This window comes from Sciurus vulgaris (genome assembly GCF_902686455.1).
Source record: "Sciurus vulgaris genome assembly, chromosome: 6".
NCBI classification, from domain to species: domain Eukaryota; kingdom Metazoa; phylum Chordata; class Mammalia; order Rodentia; family Sciuridae; genus Sciurus; species Sciurus vulgaris.
In genome coordinates this window covers 120,834,651-120,854,179 of record NC_136466.1, presented here as the reverse complement: position 1 = coordinate 120,854,179, position 19,529 = coordinate 120,834,651, and the positions used below count along the sequence as shown (strand labels likewise).

At 38.0% G+C, this 19,529-nt stretch overlaps 1 long non-coding RNA gene across 2 annotated transcripts in view; it reads left to right on the top strand.

Moving 5' to 3' along the window:
- The window catches only part of LOC306664136, a 186,320-nt gene that overhangs the window by 142,650 nt on the left and 24,141 nt on the right, over positions 1-19,529 (top strand). The window contains exon 4 of one of the 2 annotated variants that reach the window (XR_013764655.1): positions 11,578-11,663. This is a non-coding gene — a long non-coding RNA (uncharacterized lncRNA). Of the gene's footprint in view, positions 1-11,430; positions 11,527-11,577; positions 11,664-19,529 lie in introns of those variants that run through there. The other variant, XR_013764656.1, reaches the window with a different exon arrangement.

Here is a 19,529-nt window from a genome sequence, read left to right as displayed (position 1 = left end):
TGTCTGTTCCGTGAAATACACTGTCAAGTGAATAAGAAGACAAGACGTGTACCAAGAGAAAAATATTTTACAAAAGATATTTGGTAAAGCTCTATCATCTTTAAAATCCCAATGACATTCCTTGTAGAAATAGAGAAAGCAATCATGAAATTCATCTGGAAGAACAAAAGACCCAGAATAGCCAAAGAAATCCTGGACAGGAAGAGTGATGCAGGAGGTAACACAATACAAGAACTTAAACTGTACTACAGAGCAATAGTAACAAAAACGGCATGGTATTGGCAACAAAATAGACAGGTAGACCAATGGTACAGAATAGAAGACACAGAAACAAACCCACATAAGCACAGTTATCTCATACTAGACAAAGGTGCCAAAAACATAAAGTGGAGAAAAGGTAGCCTCTTCAACAAATGTTACTGGTAAAACTGGAAATCCACATGCAGTAAAATGAAATTAAACCCCTATCTCTCATTCTGTACAAAGCTCAACTCAAAATGGATCAAGGATCTAGGAATTAGATCTGAGACCCTTTACCAAACAGAAGAAAAAGTAGACCCAAATCTTCATCATGTTGGCTTAGGACCAGACTTCCTCAACAAGACTCCTAAAGTGCAAGAAATAAAAGCAAGTATCAATACATGGGATGAATTCAAACTAAAAAGGCTTTTTCTCAGCAAAGAAAACAGTGAAAAGAGAGCTTACTGAGTGGGAGAAAATCTTTTCCAGACATACTTCAGACAGAGCACTAATCTTTGAAATTTATAAAGAACTTAAAAAATTTTATACCAGAAATACAAAGAAACCAATCAATGGGCTAAGGAACTGGGGAGACACTTCACAGAAGATATAGATGATTAACAAATATATGAAAAAGTGCTTATCATTTCTAGTAATTAGAGAAATGCAAATCAAAACCACCTTAAGATTTCATGTAACTCCAATTAGAATGGCTATTATCAAGAACACAATCAGTAATAAGTGTTGGCGTGGGATGTGGGGAAAAAGGCACATTCATATATTGTTGGTGGGATTGAAAATTAGTGCAGCCACTCTGGAAACCAGAATGGAGATTCCTCAGAAAACTTGGAATGGACCCAGTTATCCCACTCCTTGATTTATACCCAAAGGACTTAAGATCAGCATACTACAGTAAAGCAGCCACATCAATGTTTATAACAGCTCAATTCACAATAGCTAGATTATGGAACCAACCTAGATGCCCTTCAACAGATGAATGGATAAATAAATTGTGGTATATATACACAATGGAGTATTACTCAGCCATAAAGAAGAACAAAATTATGGCATTTGCAGGTAAATGGATGGAACTGGAGAATATCATGCTAAGTGAAATAAGCCAATCCCAAAAAACCAAAGGCTGAATGTTTTCTCTGATAAGTAAATGATGATACATAACAAGGGAGGGGGAGTAAGAGAAGAATGGAGGAACTTTGGATTATGTAGAGGAAAATGGGGTAGGAGGGAGTCAGGGAAGGAAAGATAGTGGACTGAGAGAAATTATTACCCTATGTACATGTATGATTACAGGAATGGTGTGAATCTACATCACGTACAACCATAAAAATGAAAAGTTGTACCCCATTTGTGTATAATGAATCAAAATGCAGTCTATAAAAATAACAAAAAAAGAAGGTAAGTAATGTATTCCAGATCAAATAGGGACATTAAAATTATTATTAGAAGTTAGTGCCCTGAATTGTTATGCCCAATGCCAAATGTCATCAGAGAATTGCAAATTAAAACAATGAGATGCCATTACACACTTACTAGATGGCTAATATCTAAGACCCACATGAAATACTGTAGGCAACAAGAACGCACATTGTTTTTTGGAAGTACAAAATGTCACTTCCACTTTGGGAAACAGTTCCTTATAAAATGAAATAGGTGGGGTTCCAAGATGGTAGACAGAGGGAAGCTGCATTTCTTGTCTCTTGGTGGCTCGGGATTCAAGCAGAGAAAATAACTGTTTTTCTGTGAGGCAGTCATCACTGCCCGCCGATTCCTGGTGGTTTACCCCCAACTCATCTGTGGCGATCACCCACCCTCTGCCAGCCTATTGCCTGCCTTTTGAGTGCAGTTCGCTAGCTGACCACTGACGCCTTTCATCCATTATTTGCCTGTTTTCTCTTGCCTGCATATTGATGGCCTTTCACTCACTCATTGCCCACCACCTGTCATCCATGTGCCAATCATCTGCTGTTAGCCTGAAGACTGCATGCAGACTGCCATTGGATCGCCTGCTGCCTGCTATTGCCTGGAAGTCCATTGTCACAGTATCCACAGGTTTGTTACATGTGGCCGCTGCCATCTTGGGACACCAGTCAGGGTCTGCAGGTTTGCTGCTGCCACTACTGCATCTCAGGGCATGGCCACCTTAGTCTGGGGACACAGGCCAGGGCCTGGAGATATATTGGGATACTTGCGGTTACACCTGTGGTCTTTTTGCTCTGTGTGGTAATGGTTGCCATCTGGTTACCTCTCTACAGGGTTGCTCCTTTGTGTGAGCACATCCCTGGTGGTCTCTCTGCAAGTTGAAAGGGCATTGAGATCTTGGGACTGCGGCAAGGCAGGGAAGCTGAAGTCCAGGACTATCAGATTGCAGCTGGGTTTGTGTGGGTTGGTCTGGGTCTGGCAAACCTGTGGAAAGCTGGAGACTAGGGCAGTTCTCAAGGGTCAGGGGTAGGGGATTGAGGAATGTGTGGAAAACTGGGTCCTCTCCAGCTCAGTTAGTCCTGAAGTGTGCAGGGACAGAAGGGGCCATCTACAGCGGGTGGGAAGACTGGGGAGGGCATCTTGCTATCCACTCACCCACCCAACTAGTCGGGTACCCACTAGACTAGAGCCAACATCAAACTTCAGACAACCCCACCTATTGGTGGAAGGGAAGCTGAGAAAATTTTTGAAAGTTATCAGAAGGAATCATTCAATTTTCCATTGAGGCTTTCCTTTCCTTTGTTTTTTTTTTTTTCTTCTTCTTTTTTTTCGCCCTTTCTCCCACACCTTGACCATCTTTGAATCTAAATATTTTTCATGCATCAATTTATTGAAGAATGGGATGTCTGAATAGTATATTACAGTTTTGTTGTGTATTCTTATATTTTTACTTTTTTTAAAAATCGGTGTATATATATATGTATTTTATATGTATATATATATGTATTTTTTTCTCACCTATCTGTCTCCTTGGATTCTCTTTCTTATTCTCCCATATTAACAGCCAACCTATATTAATTCCTCCCTTGCTCTTACTATTGATTTTTACCTCTATCTTCTCTCCCTCTCCTTCACATCTTATGTTACTCTGTTCCCTCACTGTCCATCATTTGAAATGGTAAACCCTCTTAGCAAACTCACTGTTTATATTGTAGACAATAACTGAACATTTCATTTCTGTTTATTGTGACAAAACTGTAAATGCCTTAGTAGGAGTTGTTTGGTTTAAGGTGGTATATCATTTGCATTGGGTGCTATTAATGCTGGTCTCCCCCTTAAAGGTGAGATACTGGCCCTTCAGGGACACTATGACTACAGGGTAAAATGTGTATTGCCTCAGATCTATACCATAGATGAGAAGACACATAAACAATATGGAAAAACAAGTGAAAAAAGCACTTTGAACAAACCAAGATATTCCAACAATAACAGCACAGTAGAAGAAATGTCAGAGGAGTTTAGAAAATACATAGTTAGATTGATCTTTGAAATAAAAGGTGGTATTGGAGAGAAAATACAGGAAGTGAAAGATCACTTCAGTAAAGAAGCAGGGATCACACCAAGGAATCAAGCAGAAATCCTGAAAATGAAGGAAAAAAAATGAACCAAATTAAAAATTCAATGGAAAGTATCACCAACAGATTAGACCACTTGGAAAACAGAACCTTAGACAATGAAGACAAAATATATACTCTTGAAAATAAAGTTGACTGCACAGAGGAGATGGTAAGAAACCATGAACAGAACTTCCAAGAAATATGGGACAGCATGAAAAGACCAAATTTAAGATTTACTGGAATAGTTGAAGGCGTGGAGATACAGAACAAAGGAATGCACAGTCTTTTCAATGACATAATATCAGAAAACTTCCCAAATCTAAACAATGAAATGGAAAATCAACAAGAGGCTTCAGGACCCCAAATGTGCAAAATTAAAGCAGACCCACACCAAGGCACATTATAATGAAAGTGACTAACCTACAGGATAAAGATAGAGTTTTAAAGGCTTTGAGAGAAAAAAAATCAAATTACATATAGGAAACCAGTTGGGAAACCAAGTCAGATTTCAGCTGATTTCTCTACCCAGATCCTCAATGCCAGGAGGTCCTGGAATAACATATACCAAGTTCTGAAAGAAAATGGATGCCACAAATTTTATATTCAGCAAAATTAAGCTTCAGATTTGAAGATGAAAAAAAAAAATCTTCCATGATAAACAAAAGTTAAAAGAATTCACAACTAGACAGCCTACACAACAGAACATTCTCAGCAAAATAGTCCATGAGCAGGAAGGAAATGAAAAAAATAAAGCAATGAAAATCAGCAAAGGGAGGAATGACACTAAAGGAAGAGCCAATCAAGGGAGAAACCAAGTCAAGTTAAAAACCAAAAATAAACCAAAATGACTGGGAATATAAATCTTATATCATTAATAACCCTGTATGTTAATGGACTAAGCTCATCAATAAAAAGACATAGACTGGCATATTGGATTACAAAACAAACAAACAAACAAACAAACAAAAAACAGACCCAACAATATGCTGTCTTCAAGAAACTCACCCCTAGGATACAGACTATATCCTGTGGATACAGACTAAAGGTGAAAGATTGGAAAAAACACATCACTCACATGGACTGCATAACAAGCAGGGGTTTCCATTCTCATATCAGACAAAGTGACCATCAAACCAAAGTTAGAAGGGACAAAGGAGAACATTTCGCACTGCTTAAGGGAATCATACATCAACAAGACGTAACAATCATAAATATATATGCCCCAAACAATGGAGCATCTATGTACGACAAAGAAACCCTTCTCAATTTCAAGAATCAAATAGACCACAACACGATAATACTAGGTGACTTTCACACTTCTCTCATCACTGGATAGATCTTTCAAACAAAAACTAAGCAAAGAAATTATAGAATTAAATAATACAATCAATGATTTAGACTTAATGGACATACATATACAGTATTTCATCCATCATTGAGTGAATACACTTTCTTCTCAGCAGCACATGGATCCTTCTCTAAAATAAACCATATGCTATGCCACAAAGCAACATTCAGCAAATACAAAAAAAAAAAAAAAAAAAAAAAAGAAATCCTATACTGCATTCTATCATATCACAATGGAATGAAATGAGAAATCAACGATATAATAACCAACCAAGAAAAGCCCAGGACCAGATGGATTCTCAACTGAATCCTACAAGACCTTTAAAGAAGAACTAATACCAATACTTCTCAAAATATTCCAGTAAATAGAAAAGGAGGAAACCCTTCTGAACACATTCTATGAAGGTAGTATCACTCTGATGCTAAAACCAGACAAAGACTTATCAAGGAAAGAAAATTTTAGTCCAATATCCCTGATGAACATAGATGCAAAAATTCTTAACAATATACTGGCAAATTACATATAAAAACATATTAAGAAGATAGTGCACCATGATCAAGTGGGGTTTAGCCACTTATTAAAATAATATAAATTAAAATGAGATAATTTTTTAGCTATTACATTGCCAATAACTAAAATATTGATAATACCAACATGCCAAAAGTAGGGAGAAACAATTACTATTTTACATAATATTTCTTAGTTGCAGTTTATATTGGTATAATAATTTAAAGTGGCATTTAGCAATATCTTTTAAAGTATGACATTTAAAAAACTTTGACCCAGAAATGCTATATTTAGAAATCTATTTAATAGAAATATATAGGCAAAGATATATTATACAATTATATATACATACATATCACCATTTATTATGATATTGTTTGAAATAGCAAAAACCTTGAAACCTTCTAAATATTTACGAATAGAGGATTAGCTTAATTAAAAACAAATTAAAGATTTACTAGTGATGATTTTTAATTGTGGAGTTGGAGGATCATGGAGGAGGAATGCCAGTTTTTTCCTTTGTATGTGATTTCATTGTAATGTTCTGCAATATGAAAGCAGTGCTTTTCTTCAATAAGAAAAAAAAATGTTAAAGGTATTTTTACAAGTTATTTTTAGAAAAATCTCACCATTATTTAGAGACTAATTATACTAAATAACTACTTACTGTGGATACCAGCACTATAGTAAAAAGATTGAACTAAGATGATAAGGATAATTTCTGGAGCCCAAAGATGGTTTAATATTAGAAAACATATTTATAACTTATCAAAAAGTCAAGGGAAAGGTAGAGCTATCTTAGTATATGTGCAAGAGACTTGAGATAAATATCGATCTTGCTTTTCAAATATGTTAGAATAATTAATATTATCTGTCTGAAGCCAATAACTAATGTCATACTTAATAGAAAACTCGAGAAAAAAATATATTTTAAAATACATATTTTGTGTTACTGGGGATTGAATTCAGTGCCTACGCAAGCTTTCTACCACTGAGCTACATTCCCAGCCCAATCAAATAATTTCTTTGATATTGAAAAACTAAAGATATCCCAAGGATACCAAAGAATACCACTATTCTTATTTGATAGAATTTTGGATGTTTTGATAAGAAGAAATATAAACAGGGAAAAGAAAAAAAATTCAAATGATATAATTGCCTACAGGTAAAATTCAAGAAAATTATAACTGCTGGGCTCGGTGGTGCATGCCGGTAATCCCAGCGATTCTGGAGGCTGAGGCAGGAGAATGGTGAGTTCAAAGCCAATCTTAGCAACTTAGCGAGGCTCTAAGCAACTCAGTGAGACCCTATCTCTAGATAAAATACAAAAAAGGGTTGAGGATGTGGCTCAGTGGGTAAGTACCCCTGACTTCAAACTCTGGTACAAAAAAATTATAACTAATAAGAGAGTCTACAAATATATTAAATCATATTATGAAAAATTGTAACAATTAGTTATCAAAATATTAACTGTTTATCATTGAGTCGTTAGAAAACACTGGATAATAAGAATAGCTTTATTTTCTTCTTTTATCCTTTTTAATATTTTTTACTTTTATCATTCTTATTTTTTAAAGAAGATTTATTTTCCTTCGTGTCTTAAGGTCCATTGTTCTTAAATTAAATCTGAACATATTTATTTCCCTATCAAGTAATCTTGGTTTTAATAGTTTCATCTAAAATGCAAAGAAAGAAAGAAAAAATAGAAGGAAGAAAGAATTAGAGGTTATGTATTTGAATGGGTCCCTTTAACTTTCTTATTTTTTAATTTTATAAGCTTTCTGTATGAAATATAATAGACAAAACTGTAAATTATTATTTTAAATATGTATCATAATCCAGGATTGCCAAATTCCCTTAGAACATCATCTGTAAATTGATTACTGCAATAGTGAGCCATATTCCAATTTTTACTGTTAAGGAAATATCAAAATTTGCATAACATTTGCCCAACATATGTCAATTTACTGTCTCATTTAAAAAAAAATTTCCTGGGAGATAAGCATGCCTGGTAGTTCAGGATGAGATTCAGCATTTGTTCAATGTCTTTCAAGCATCGTAACCAATTGGAAATGTGTTGCTCATTTATTAAAGCATACAGCTACTTTTACGAGCATTTTTTAGAGGAGTAATTTTTTGACTATTCAACCACCCACAATAAAACAAAATGTTCTAAATTCAATTTAGTTAATCTGGTAAATGAACAAAAAAAGTTCATGAGGCTTGACACTGTGCTTGTTGAAGAAAGTACAACTTCCACAATGGAGATGGATTCTGATTTACTGTCTGAAGAACAGTAAATAATAGGAAAAATTAAACAAAAATAATGTTTTTAAGGCAGATACTAGCTTTGAGGATCATATAGAGCATAATTATATATCGTTATATATTATAATTATATGTTATGTATTTGCCACAGTGCTGAAAAATAAATTTATTTTTATTAATAATATAACAGGGTGGCATAAGAAGAAATTTATAGTACACATCCTTTTCTTTTAAAGTAGCTGAGAACATATACAGAAAGCACTAAGAGTTGCTTACTCTGCTATTGAGCCAAAACCTACGTAGTTATTAAGACGGCATTCTGGAGAGACTTTACTCAGATGTGTTTTCTCTGAAGCTACTGAGGATATGAGAGAGAAAGACTGGGTACTGAAGAAGGAGAGAAAAGGAGAATTCTGTAGGAGACTTCTTATTGGAGAAAAGAGCTTTGTGGACAAGCTTCCTCTTGAAGAAACATATTTAGGCTAATAAAAATTCCCTCTTGATTCAGGTCAAATGGAAGTCAGCTAGAGGCAAGTCTAGTGGAACAAAGGCAGATGCAGGCTTTAAAAGTGGGGGTGGGTGGAGGGGGCTGGTGGAGGATGCTCTGCAGTGGAGAGTGTAGCCCTCTTTTGCAAAGTTAGGCTTACCTGCCTTCTCTTAGGTCTTGGGCCCCAAATCCTGCCCTGACCTCAACTCTGCCTCTGGAGAAGAGAGAATAAAGAACTTTCCTACTAGTGTCAGTGATGACTGGGAAATCCAATGATTTGGGCTCTGGATGTTCAACAAGGAGACCTGGACTATTTATTATGTTTTCGAGGCTTCTTTAAGCCCATAGGCAGAGGTTCTGCAAGGTCATTGTGCAAAGAGTCATAGAAGGAGCTGGTTCAACATGCTAACTGCTGGCCACCCCTCCCCATTTCTCATTCAATAGTTCTGCCATAGAACAGCGGTCTGCATTTTAAACCATATCTCTGGGTGATTCTGATGTGATTTTTGATGTGTCCCAAATACCCTCATTTGGTGTCCCTGAAAAGTAAGAGGAAACAACTTGTGAAATGGCATAGGAAATCGTGAACAGTTTGCTCCCTTCTCCGTCTCTCTCTATTGACCTTTAAGGTTGGGAAGGGTGAGTGGGAATGAACTTGGATGGAATGTGACAGCAAATCCTTTCCACATGGGGAGCTCCTACTTGTGTTGGGTGTATGTGGAGGAAGTCAGCTGGGTGAACAAGTGAGAGGTCGAGAGGAATGGAATCTGCACTTTGACCTTTCACCAGTATCTCAGAATTTATAAAGCTTTAGGAAGAGAGTTGGTACAACTTTTGAGCAAATGGCTCAGTATAAAGTACATCATATGATTACCAAGTCTTAGTATGACTGGGGTTTGAGTCAAGCAATCATCTCACAGAAAAAAAGAATTAAAAAAAAAAAAAAAAAAAAAAAAAAAAGAGCTTCAACAGAGCTAATCTTGACCCAGTTGAGAATTCCTAAATGAACTGTAAAATTTGGAGTCACTGCAAGAGGGACTCTGAAAGGCTGTATATATATATATTTGGCAAAGCCTGAAAAGCACAGAGAGTTTCCAGCTTTAATCAGACCACTTAAAAATTGTGCTTACTGAAATTCTAGTATAATAGACCATTTGATCTTTATTTTAAGAGAACTAAAGACTTTGCAGATTCTACACAGGACTTTACGAATAGGTCCACCATGTGCAATTAGCTACTTTTTTAGTCATTAATTTTAAACCACTTATTGCAGAATATTTGTTCTCAATTCTTCCTGCCAAGAGTACATGTGTGCTAAGGTGCCATTGTACTAATTAATAAGCTGTCTAGGGATGATGTAGTGATCTGATTGAAAAGCTCGAAGTCAATAGATAGGGCCAGTTGGTAGGTAGAGGAAGAGGAGTCTATAAAGATCTGTGGTTTAATTGTTTTAATATCTGGCTCTTCCTCATTCAGACAAAGTTCATGTTTTTTTTTTTTTTTTTTTTTTTTGTCAAGTGCTTGGTTCTAAAGGTGAAAGTTTGGTATAATTGCCCAAGATTCCTCATTGAGCCAGCATATCTGGAAGAAAATAGGTACATAATTTAAAGATCATCATTCTGAAATAACCCTAAATTCAAATACAATGAAATACATTTTGAACTCTGGATGTAGGAAATAACTTCATAGTAACAAAATATATTGAAACATAGTAACAAAAATTATTGAAAAAGCCAACATTTGCAGTCAACTCTTGAATAATAGAGATATTTTGTGGAGCTATAGCTACTTGTAGGACTTAACAAGATTCATAGGTCCTCAGCCATAACAACATCATTAACTCGGGCCTTTGGAGTTAGATAAAATTAGGCAGTGCCCAGCACGTGGCACATAAACTTGATATTATACATCTGTCTTTAATAACTTGTTAGCTAATTATTTGAGTTGTGAGATTATAAAATTCATGAAGTAGTGCAGATTTATTTTTTTATAAAAATGATCCAATACAGAAATGAAAGACAAATCTGGTTCTGTGAAAAATAATCAAGGGACAAGTAGTAGAAATCAGCTGAGTCCTCCTCAGAAATATTCCACTTTTTGTACTTTCATTTCCTGTGAGCACTTCACATGTTCATTTCCCAAACCTAATTTAAAAGAAAATTAGGTACATTGAAAATTAACTTAATAATTAACAAAGGCTGGTGTTCACAGCAACCCTGCAATACATTCATTAGAGGAGATTCTTAGCAGGCAGTTTGCGTGTAGGCATTTTCCTAGCTTTGAATATTCCTGTTTTCCTTTCTTTTTATTCTGTGAGGACCAAAAGACCAAACCCAAAGGACCAAAGTTCTTCACGTAACATGAGAAAAGTCAGCATAACATAAAAAGGATGATAAATCTGGATAAACAGGAAGTCCATCAGTACTCTCAAAGTCTTTAGCAGATCACCATCAGAATCCGCTTTTCCAGTTTTCCATCTTCTTGTACTTGATACTTCTTTTGTGAGTTACTTTGTTATTTTTGTGCCTATACTTTATAGGTGGTTAAATCTTGGCTGATGTTTAGGTTCTTTATCTCTGGAAACTCTTTGATTTCCTAATTCCCTTGGGAAGCATTTGGCAGTCCTTGGCGTTACTTGGGTCCTAAGTCAGGGCTTCCTCACGTCAAGCCTTAAACACGGAGTGAAGTTCCTGCCCATCTCGTTGCCTTCTTCATCTCCTGATTCCAGTACCCATACTCTGTAAGATAACTATTGGTTACTTTCCCTTGTTCAATTGGTGGCTTGGCTAGGAGTGAAAAAATAACAATTATTACTGCTTTTAGCCAAAAACCGAAAGAAAAGAAAAAAAAAGTCACCCTATTTTCTGGAAATAAGTTAGACTATTTTTGTTGTTGTTTTATAGATATGTCCTTAATCCTGCTTTAATGTTAGAAAAACTGTCCTAACATTTGACTGTCAGATGTTATCTTGTGGTAGTCTCCAGTGCTTTTCTCCAAGTCTTTCTGGGTCTCTTCCCTTCCAGGTCCGTGAGAGAGTTGTACTCCTTTGACACTCTGTGTTCAGGTGGGTTCTGGCCAATGAGTTGTGAAAAGCCATGCATGTCATTTCTGGGCTGGAGCATTTTGCTGTTGATGCGACACCATTGAAATCCTCTTTGTCCTCTGCATAGAGAACTGCAGTCTTAGAGGTGGTGGCTGCTCAGCCATGAAGACTCAAGACCAGGAGCAGAGCTTCCCTGCTTACGCCACATGTCAGGTGAGTGAAAACTTGGCTTCCTTCCACAAAAGAAGGGTATTTGTAGGATTCTATATGATGCTTCCATCAAAGTATTTAGAAAAATACAGCTATTTTACTAAGAATAGAAGAGAAAATTTGTAGCCTTTGTTTAAAAATCTAAAAAATGTAGTAAGGTAAAACAGAAAGCACGTTGGTGTTAGCGACAGACTAGAGTGACCTCGGCTTTGCCTCCCGAGGTCAAGACAGCTAACTTCAAGCTCAGTTTCCTCATGAGGAAGACATACCTATGTCTGCACTGCCGTGATCTTTAAGGGGACCGTCTATGAAGTGCTTGGTACGGGTATCTTCCATTTATGTAGTACCTAATGCATGCTAGCCACTGGTCTCTAAACCCTTTATACACTTTGCTATGGACTGAGCTGTGTCCTCCCCCCTTTGTCTGTTGAATCCCTAGTCCTGATGTAAATAGGTAATTAGGGTTAGGTGAGAGAATGAGGGTGGGGCCTAAATGGTGGCATTATGGCTTTATGAAAAGAAGGAGGGAGAGAGGTGGTTGTCTACAAGGCAGGAGCTGGGCCTCAGGACATCAAACCTGCTGGCACTCTGGTCTTGGATTTTCAACCTACAATGCTATGAGAAAGTACATTCCTGTGTTTGAGTCTCTTAGACTATGGTATTTTATTACAGCAACCAAGACAAGTAGACTAATACACATATTAGTTCACTTAACCATCACCATCACAGCAACCCTCTGAAGTCTCTTTTTTTTTTTCCTTTTGGTACTGGGGATTGAATCCAGGGGTGCTTAACTACTGAGCCACATCCCCATATATACACATACGTTTATATTTATATACATAATTATATGTAATTATATATGTCATATATGTACATAATTTAGGGTCTTGCTGAGTTGCTTAGGGCCTTACTAAGTTGCTGAGGCTGACTTTGAACTCACAATCCCCCTGTTTCAGTCTCCTGAGCCACTGGGATTGCGGCACCCAGCCTGAAGTAATTTCTATTATTATGCCCTCTCTACAGATAAGGAAACTGAGGTATGGAGAGGAAAGTGACTTGCCCAGGGTCACACAGTGGTTCCAGTGCAGGCCAGCAGATTTAAGTCCATTCTCTCATCTGCAGTGCCGTAAATGGCGATGCATGTATAAATTCTCCAATGTAAGCTGTCTGGTAGTGCTGACGAGCTACTGTCTGGAAGGAGCATGGTCAGCGCAATTATGCTCACATTTCATGTTGCATCTCTTCAGAGGCACAGTGTAGTGCAGCTGCTGTGGTCATTCCATTTGCTCACTTATAATTACAGGGTGTGAAACAACAATGGCTGTGTTGTTTTTGAGCCCAGAGAATGGGCCTCCATTTGGGGGTGTGGGTCCAGGAGACAGATCTTAAAAACACTCAATCTGGTTCCCTGAACGTGAGTTCCTTGTGCTCTAGTGTGGGTAGCTGCAGAGCTGCTCGTGACCTTGATGTCAAAGTTCCCAGGCACACTTGCTCCTGGACTCAGAAGGCCCCATGCCTATTTGGGTAATTGTGCATTCAGGGATCCTTTTATTCTGTTTCCAAATGCAAAGTTGGTCTTTGTGTAGACAGGGTGTTAATGTCATTCTCTTTCCCCTGCATACAGATGGAACATACAGAGAACCCAGATGGGTTTGTGGTGACTTAAGGACAAAGCTTTAGTAGATTATATTAATCATCAATTTGTAGGCCTGAAAGCTTGAGTTCTATTTAGGTAAGTATACAACATCTTTCATAAACACTATATTAAATGCAAACATTTTTATATTGTCATCACTTTGAAGAGATTTATCTTTCAAAGCAAAGAATTATCTCCAACTCATAAATTCGGTCCATGCTTCACTTAGAAGAGTGTTTGTTTTTCTAAATCCAGTTCTCAGAAATCAGCCATGAGGTTCCCAAATATTTCAATCTTGTTAATGATGCTTGCTTTAAATTCAAATCCCATTTCTCAGTAACTCTTTGAAATAGTCAGGAAGTCCTGTCATTTTTCAATTATTCCTAGTATGTTAAGAGGATTTGGAAGTTATCTATTAATGAGGCTTGTTCCTCTCTTATCCCCCTCATAGACTCTCCATAGAAGTGAGGAGGGCGAAAGCTTACATGGCCTTAGATTTGGGGCATGAGGGTGGTGTGGGTAAATTGAAGTTCTGTTAGAAACTGAAATAGAGGGTGTTTTGGTTGTGAGCATGCTACCTGAGCTTCAGTTCCCTGTGCTCCCTAACACCTGGTGTTTGACTTTAGAATGAATATTAAAAAATGGGTAAGAAAGTCTCTATTTACTTAAAGTGTACTCGCCATGTATAAGCCACTGGGCGAAGTGCATTGAGCATTTTGTATCATTTAATCCTTAACAATAATCCTGTGAGTATTTGTTTTGATCAATCTCTTTTAAAGGTAAGTAAATGGAGGCTTAGATACTTTCTTACTTAAGAAAGGAAAGTATGCAACCCTGTTTAGTGGCATAACTAGGATTTAAGCCTAGGTGTGTCTGAGCCCAAAATTTTATTTTTAGCCCCCTGCAATACTCCATCTCCTCAATAGAGATCTTGGGGGTGGGGGCATCACAGAGCAGATTCAGAAGAGAACATTTACTTACTTCTACATGCAAATGTCAAGATCCTCAATTGTCAACATTTACCCAGCATTTGCTCAGCCCTGTGACCCATGGTGTGTTGGAGGCACCGGATTAGGGGTGCTGTGTTATTTATATTCTGTTAGGGCCCCTTGGCCTATGGACTCGTCTCTGACAGAATCTTTTCCCACTTTTGACAAGAGTCAGAATATAAACAAAATGCTCCCTCCTCTACTGGGGACTGAAGTGCCAAGGCAGCAGTTCAACTTTCTAATATTTTTTCCAGTCTTTCAAAGATCTCTGGAGATACTTCAAAATTCTGTTCACTGCAATAGGTGTTTATTAAGTGCTGACAGTTTGTCAAGCCACATGTTTGTACTGAGGGTACGAATATGAGTAAGACATCTTCCCTGCCGCAAGGAGGTTCTCTGTACCAGTTGCAAATACAGAGACTCCATTATACACAGAAATAGGTAAATGTACAAATGCCTTGAATCTTAATAGGCTTTGAAACTCATGACAAAAATGCCTACAGTAAGTCACCCTGTGAGATAAAAAATTAAAAGCAATGAAGAAAATGGGGGAAAAGGTAATGACTGTGAAATGAAGGCTGGGGAAGCTGTAAGTTCATGAGGAGTACCCCAATATCCTGCACAGCTTTCAGAGTCAGTTCTAGACTTGATTGGAAACTTTCTAGTTGTCAATGCAAAAATGGAAACATGACCAGTCACAAGGCTCAAAGTAGTCACAGAAGCATAGCTGTTGCTCCAGAGAGACTTTTCTTCTTATTGAAACCTGAGAGAAATTTTTGCTCAGAGTTTTACTTAAGAAGAACCATGTGAAACAGTGACCATATCCCAAACACCAAGGCACATGGCAGTCATAAACACAATTGGAATGTCTAAGTGGTAGCTTTTCAGCACTTGGCTAAGTTAATTAGGCCAAAGTGAAATTCTGAAAATGAACATTTACAAGGGCCTTTGTGGTAAGTCCAAGGGCCACGGTGGTTTAACCTGGGCTAGAAACTCACCTCTGATCTGTGAGACGCATCCTGAGATGATCTCTGTACTGAACTGTGAGCTCCAACGGGAAGAGGAGAAAGCCGCCTTACTCAACCCCTAGTGCTAAGGCAGCCCACTCACCTGCCTTTATTCTACCTATGTCCACATTTATGTGTTTGATCACATATGTTGGAGTGAGACAGGCTGAGGATCATAGATGGTTTTTTACTTAGGTTGCGTTGCTGTGGGCAATTTGGTACCCTCCCTAAGCTTTAGTTTTTTTCTTTTGTGACTTGGGAGAGTAATGCCTGCTTCATAGTTTCATTGGGAAAAACAAGTGAGAGAGTGTATATAAGCCCAAAGTCTGTGCTTAGGGGTAAACACTCATTGAACAATAGGTTCGAGGTGACAAAACTAGACTAATGCTGGTGAAAACGTCACTCACCTTTCAATCGTCTTCCCCTTTATGACTTTAGTAGCATGCAATCATTGTGTGTCAATTAAAAATAAAATATGTATATTAAAAACCCCTTTCATTACATTTATATTTTACTAGATTTTGTTCCTACTATGGATTCAGTATATCGCCTATAGTGCTTTATTTAATATTGAATATTTTTATATAATCCTAAAACATATTTTGCTAATAGCCAAGAAAAAACTCTTGAGCATCTTGAGTCTATGAAAGAAAATGCAAAACAAAACAAAAGAACTCAAAACTCATAAAAGCCATACCAGGTTTTCCCAAGACCCTAGGTTAGCATCTGATAGACAAGAACATACACAATTTGAAGAAATGCACCAGAGACCTGTGAAGCTGTGGATCTAATTTTAATTAAAATTAAGATTTTCAAAAGGATTGCTTTAGTTAATGGCCTTGGTTAATAGGCAGTACTAATTTGCATATCTAGACAATGCATATTCAAAGTCGGTGATAAAGGTTTGGAACATAAAGGCTCAGAAAGCAAATTGCTGGATGACCTTGGACTGTATGGTCAACTATGTATCAATTCCACACATCCGGGCACCTCACAAAATGACCTGGACCTCTTTCATGCTCCAACGATCATACATTTGCTTTCTCTGATTTCCTCTTCTTGGTTCTTTCCTTCTTTCCCTTTCTGTCTCAGTGTAGGTCTCTTGTACAACTTCTACCAGGTTAAGGGACACAGGCCACCAGGGACAAATCCCTCAATAGACACACATGGAGGCATGGGGCAGCCTGGGGCTTGTATTTCTGGAAATAGGGACATTTCGAATTCTAACACTGTTTGTCAGAATCAGATTTCTGTGAACTAGAGCATGCAGCTATGATTTGAAGGCCTGCGGACTGTCATGTGGCATTGTAGAGGGTCACACAGTCCTAGTCTTATTTAATAACTTGATTTAGATGGTGGACTAGAGAACACCTCATTAAGTGTGCAAATGAGATCATGTTAAGTGGCTTGAGTACTCAGAAGAGAAAGATTGAATTTCAAAATAACCTTAGAGAATGGGTCAGACATAAATGGAGAAAGGCTGGACATGGTTTTTTACATGTAGAAAGGCACAAGGCAGGTGGCGGGGATTGAGATCGTGATGTCCTGTGCAGTGATGCTGGGCACAGAGCAACTGTAATCACTAGATAAATATTGGCTTAATTAGATTAACCTAACCAAGATTCGCTCAATCAATCAGGCCAGCTCTTCCAGTAACCTGGCTTATATCTGAAGTTAAGATGCTACACAGACTGTAACTTCCAGCTATCTTCAGTGCTAGTCGTTTAAAAACAAAAAACAGTCAAACCCTAAGAAACAACAACCACAAAACTACGCTCCTCTTCCCCCTGGGTGGGCGGGGGGCAGGTAGATTCCCAAAGTACAATGAAGAAGGAAAAGCTGGTGCTTTTCTCAGTCCTTTGGTTTCCTCCTGCCTTCGGAACTATAAGAACTCTAAGAGATGCTGATATAACTTTTAATTTAGATTTGGAGACTGATTGTACTGGGCCTGGTGCCCATTTACTGTTTATGAAAAGTCCCCTCCACCTACCAGAAAACACTGAGCCCTCTTGGTAGTGCTGGACTACACTTTCTCTCTCCTCACACTGAACACAGTGATGGTAGATGGAAACAATTTAGATTTTTGATATGTAAAGATGCTCGGAGGTGGAGAGGATGGAGAGGGACCATGATCAACTGTCAGAAGACCAGCTTCAGGTGGGAGGGTGTCTTTTCATGATGACTCTTGGCAGAGGACCGGAGAAGTTGCTTCTGTCAGAGGAGTGGCCTGTTTTGGCCCTCTCTGGAATATGCCAGTTCATATTCAGATCAGGTTCTGGAAGGTTCTTTGCTCCGTGACCTCTGGACACTGTTTCGAGCAGTTATTTCTCTCCTTATTCTACCCACATGCTGCATGTGTTCTCTAGAGAACATAAAGACTGGTTTCGGCGCAACTAAATACCATTACTTCAGTTAATGACGTATTTCAGTTGCTCCTGCACTTAGAGTAAGTTCAAATGTTTTCTGTGCCCTGCTTGTCTCTGATCTTACCTCTGGTTACTACTCTACTCACTTCATTCAGGCCCCACAAGCCTTCTTTCTGTCCTTGGATATGACCTTCTCACTTCTGGCTTATGTCCTTGCTGGCATCCCCCTGCCCAGACCTCTCTTCTTTCAGAGCTACTTTATGGAACCACCTGCCCAGACTACCTAGTTTTAAGTACTGTATCACAATTCCCTGTTTTGTTATTTCACTTTTGGAGCTGTGTCTTGTCCAGAAATTATCTTGTTCATTTATTGCTTGTTCCTAGCCTGCCTAGTCTTTTGAAAGCAGGAATGTTTGATTATCAAGTCCCCAGTAGAGTGCTTGGCATCTCTTGGGAATTCAAGTATGTATCCTATGAATGGAGGAAATAATTGTCTAAGTAATAGTAGATGCTATACCTTGCAAAGCCTTAAAAACACTAACACAAAGACTTTCCAAGTAAAACCAGCTATAGAAAGTTGTTTCTCCACTTTTTATTTGACAATGGGACACTTTTTTTTTTTGGGTGAAATATCTGTTCACAGGATGCTGGTGTTCTTCTGAATGCAATTTGAGAAACGCAATGTGTACTGAACATTACTGATAAGAGATAGTACTAAGACTATTTCTTCATATTAGGGCTCATGGTGTGAGGGATCCAAAATGTATTCATCCTTTTGAAATGCATGCCGTTATCACTCTTTTGAACTAAGATATCAGAGTCTCTTTTTGTAATGAAAATGTACTATTTTGGAGCAAAATCACATTAAGCCTATATTGGCTGGTCATAGCATGAATTAGTCCCTGTCTACTTGGCCACCTGGCAGAGGTTCATCTCTGAAAGATTAGGGTGAATACGAAAGATTGGGTGGGCTGCGAAGACTGAGAGGGACAAGGAATGAGTCAGAGTGTGGGCTGATCGGGCCAGGGGAGGGGTGGGTGGTGTGGGGAAACTGAAGAATGTTGGATGAGAAGGTCCCTGAAGGAGCAACCCAGCAAGAGGAGGAGTAGGGAGAGGGGGAGAGGTACGGCTGTGGAGAAACACTGTCTCCCGGATTTTGTTTGAGCTGCCTCTCTTCCATCAGTTCTGTTCTGTTTAGACTAGAGAACACTGGGTGGGCTTGCTTTTTCTGCTAGGAGTTTGATTAGCGCTCTGAAAATCTTCCACCTTGATGGCCTTTTTGTAGCCTAGTAGTGTTAAGGGACAGTGTCCTGTTTTTGGATTAAAGACATATTGAGTTGAATTTTCTTCTCCCTAATCTCTAGCTAGGAGTAATAGGAGCAAAATAGCAAAATAACTTTTTTTTTTTTTTTTTTTTGGTGGTACTTGGAATTGAACCCAGGGCTTCAGGGTTGCTGTGAATGTGCTGTACCTCTGAGCTGCACCCCTGTCTCTTTTTATATTTTTATTTTGAAATATAAAATAAAAATGTTATTTTATATTTAATAAATATAAAACTTAGTGAGACGGGGTCTCGCTAAGTTGCAATCCTCCTGCCTTAACCTCCTGAGTGCCTGGACTTTCGGGCCTGTCATTATACCTAGTTTAAAATAATGTAGCTCTCTAGTATAATTTGAGATCTGGTCTTGGGATGCCTCTTGCATTTTTCTTCTTACTCAGGATTGCTTTGGCTATTCTGGGTCTCTTATTCTTCCAAGTGAATCTTAGGCCTGTTTTTTCTAGTTCTGTGAAGAATGTCATGGCATTTTGATGGCAGTTGCATTGAATTTATATAGCACTTTTGGAAATATGACCATTTTGACAATATT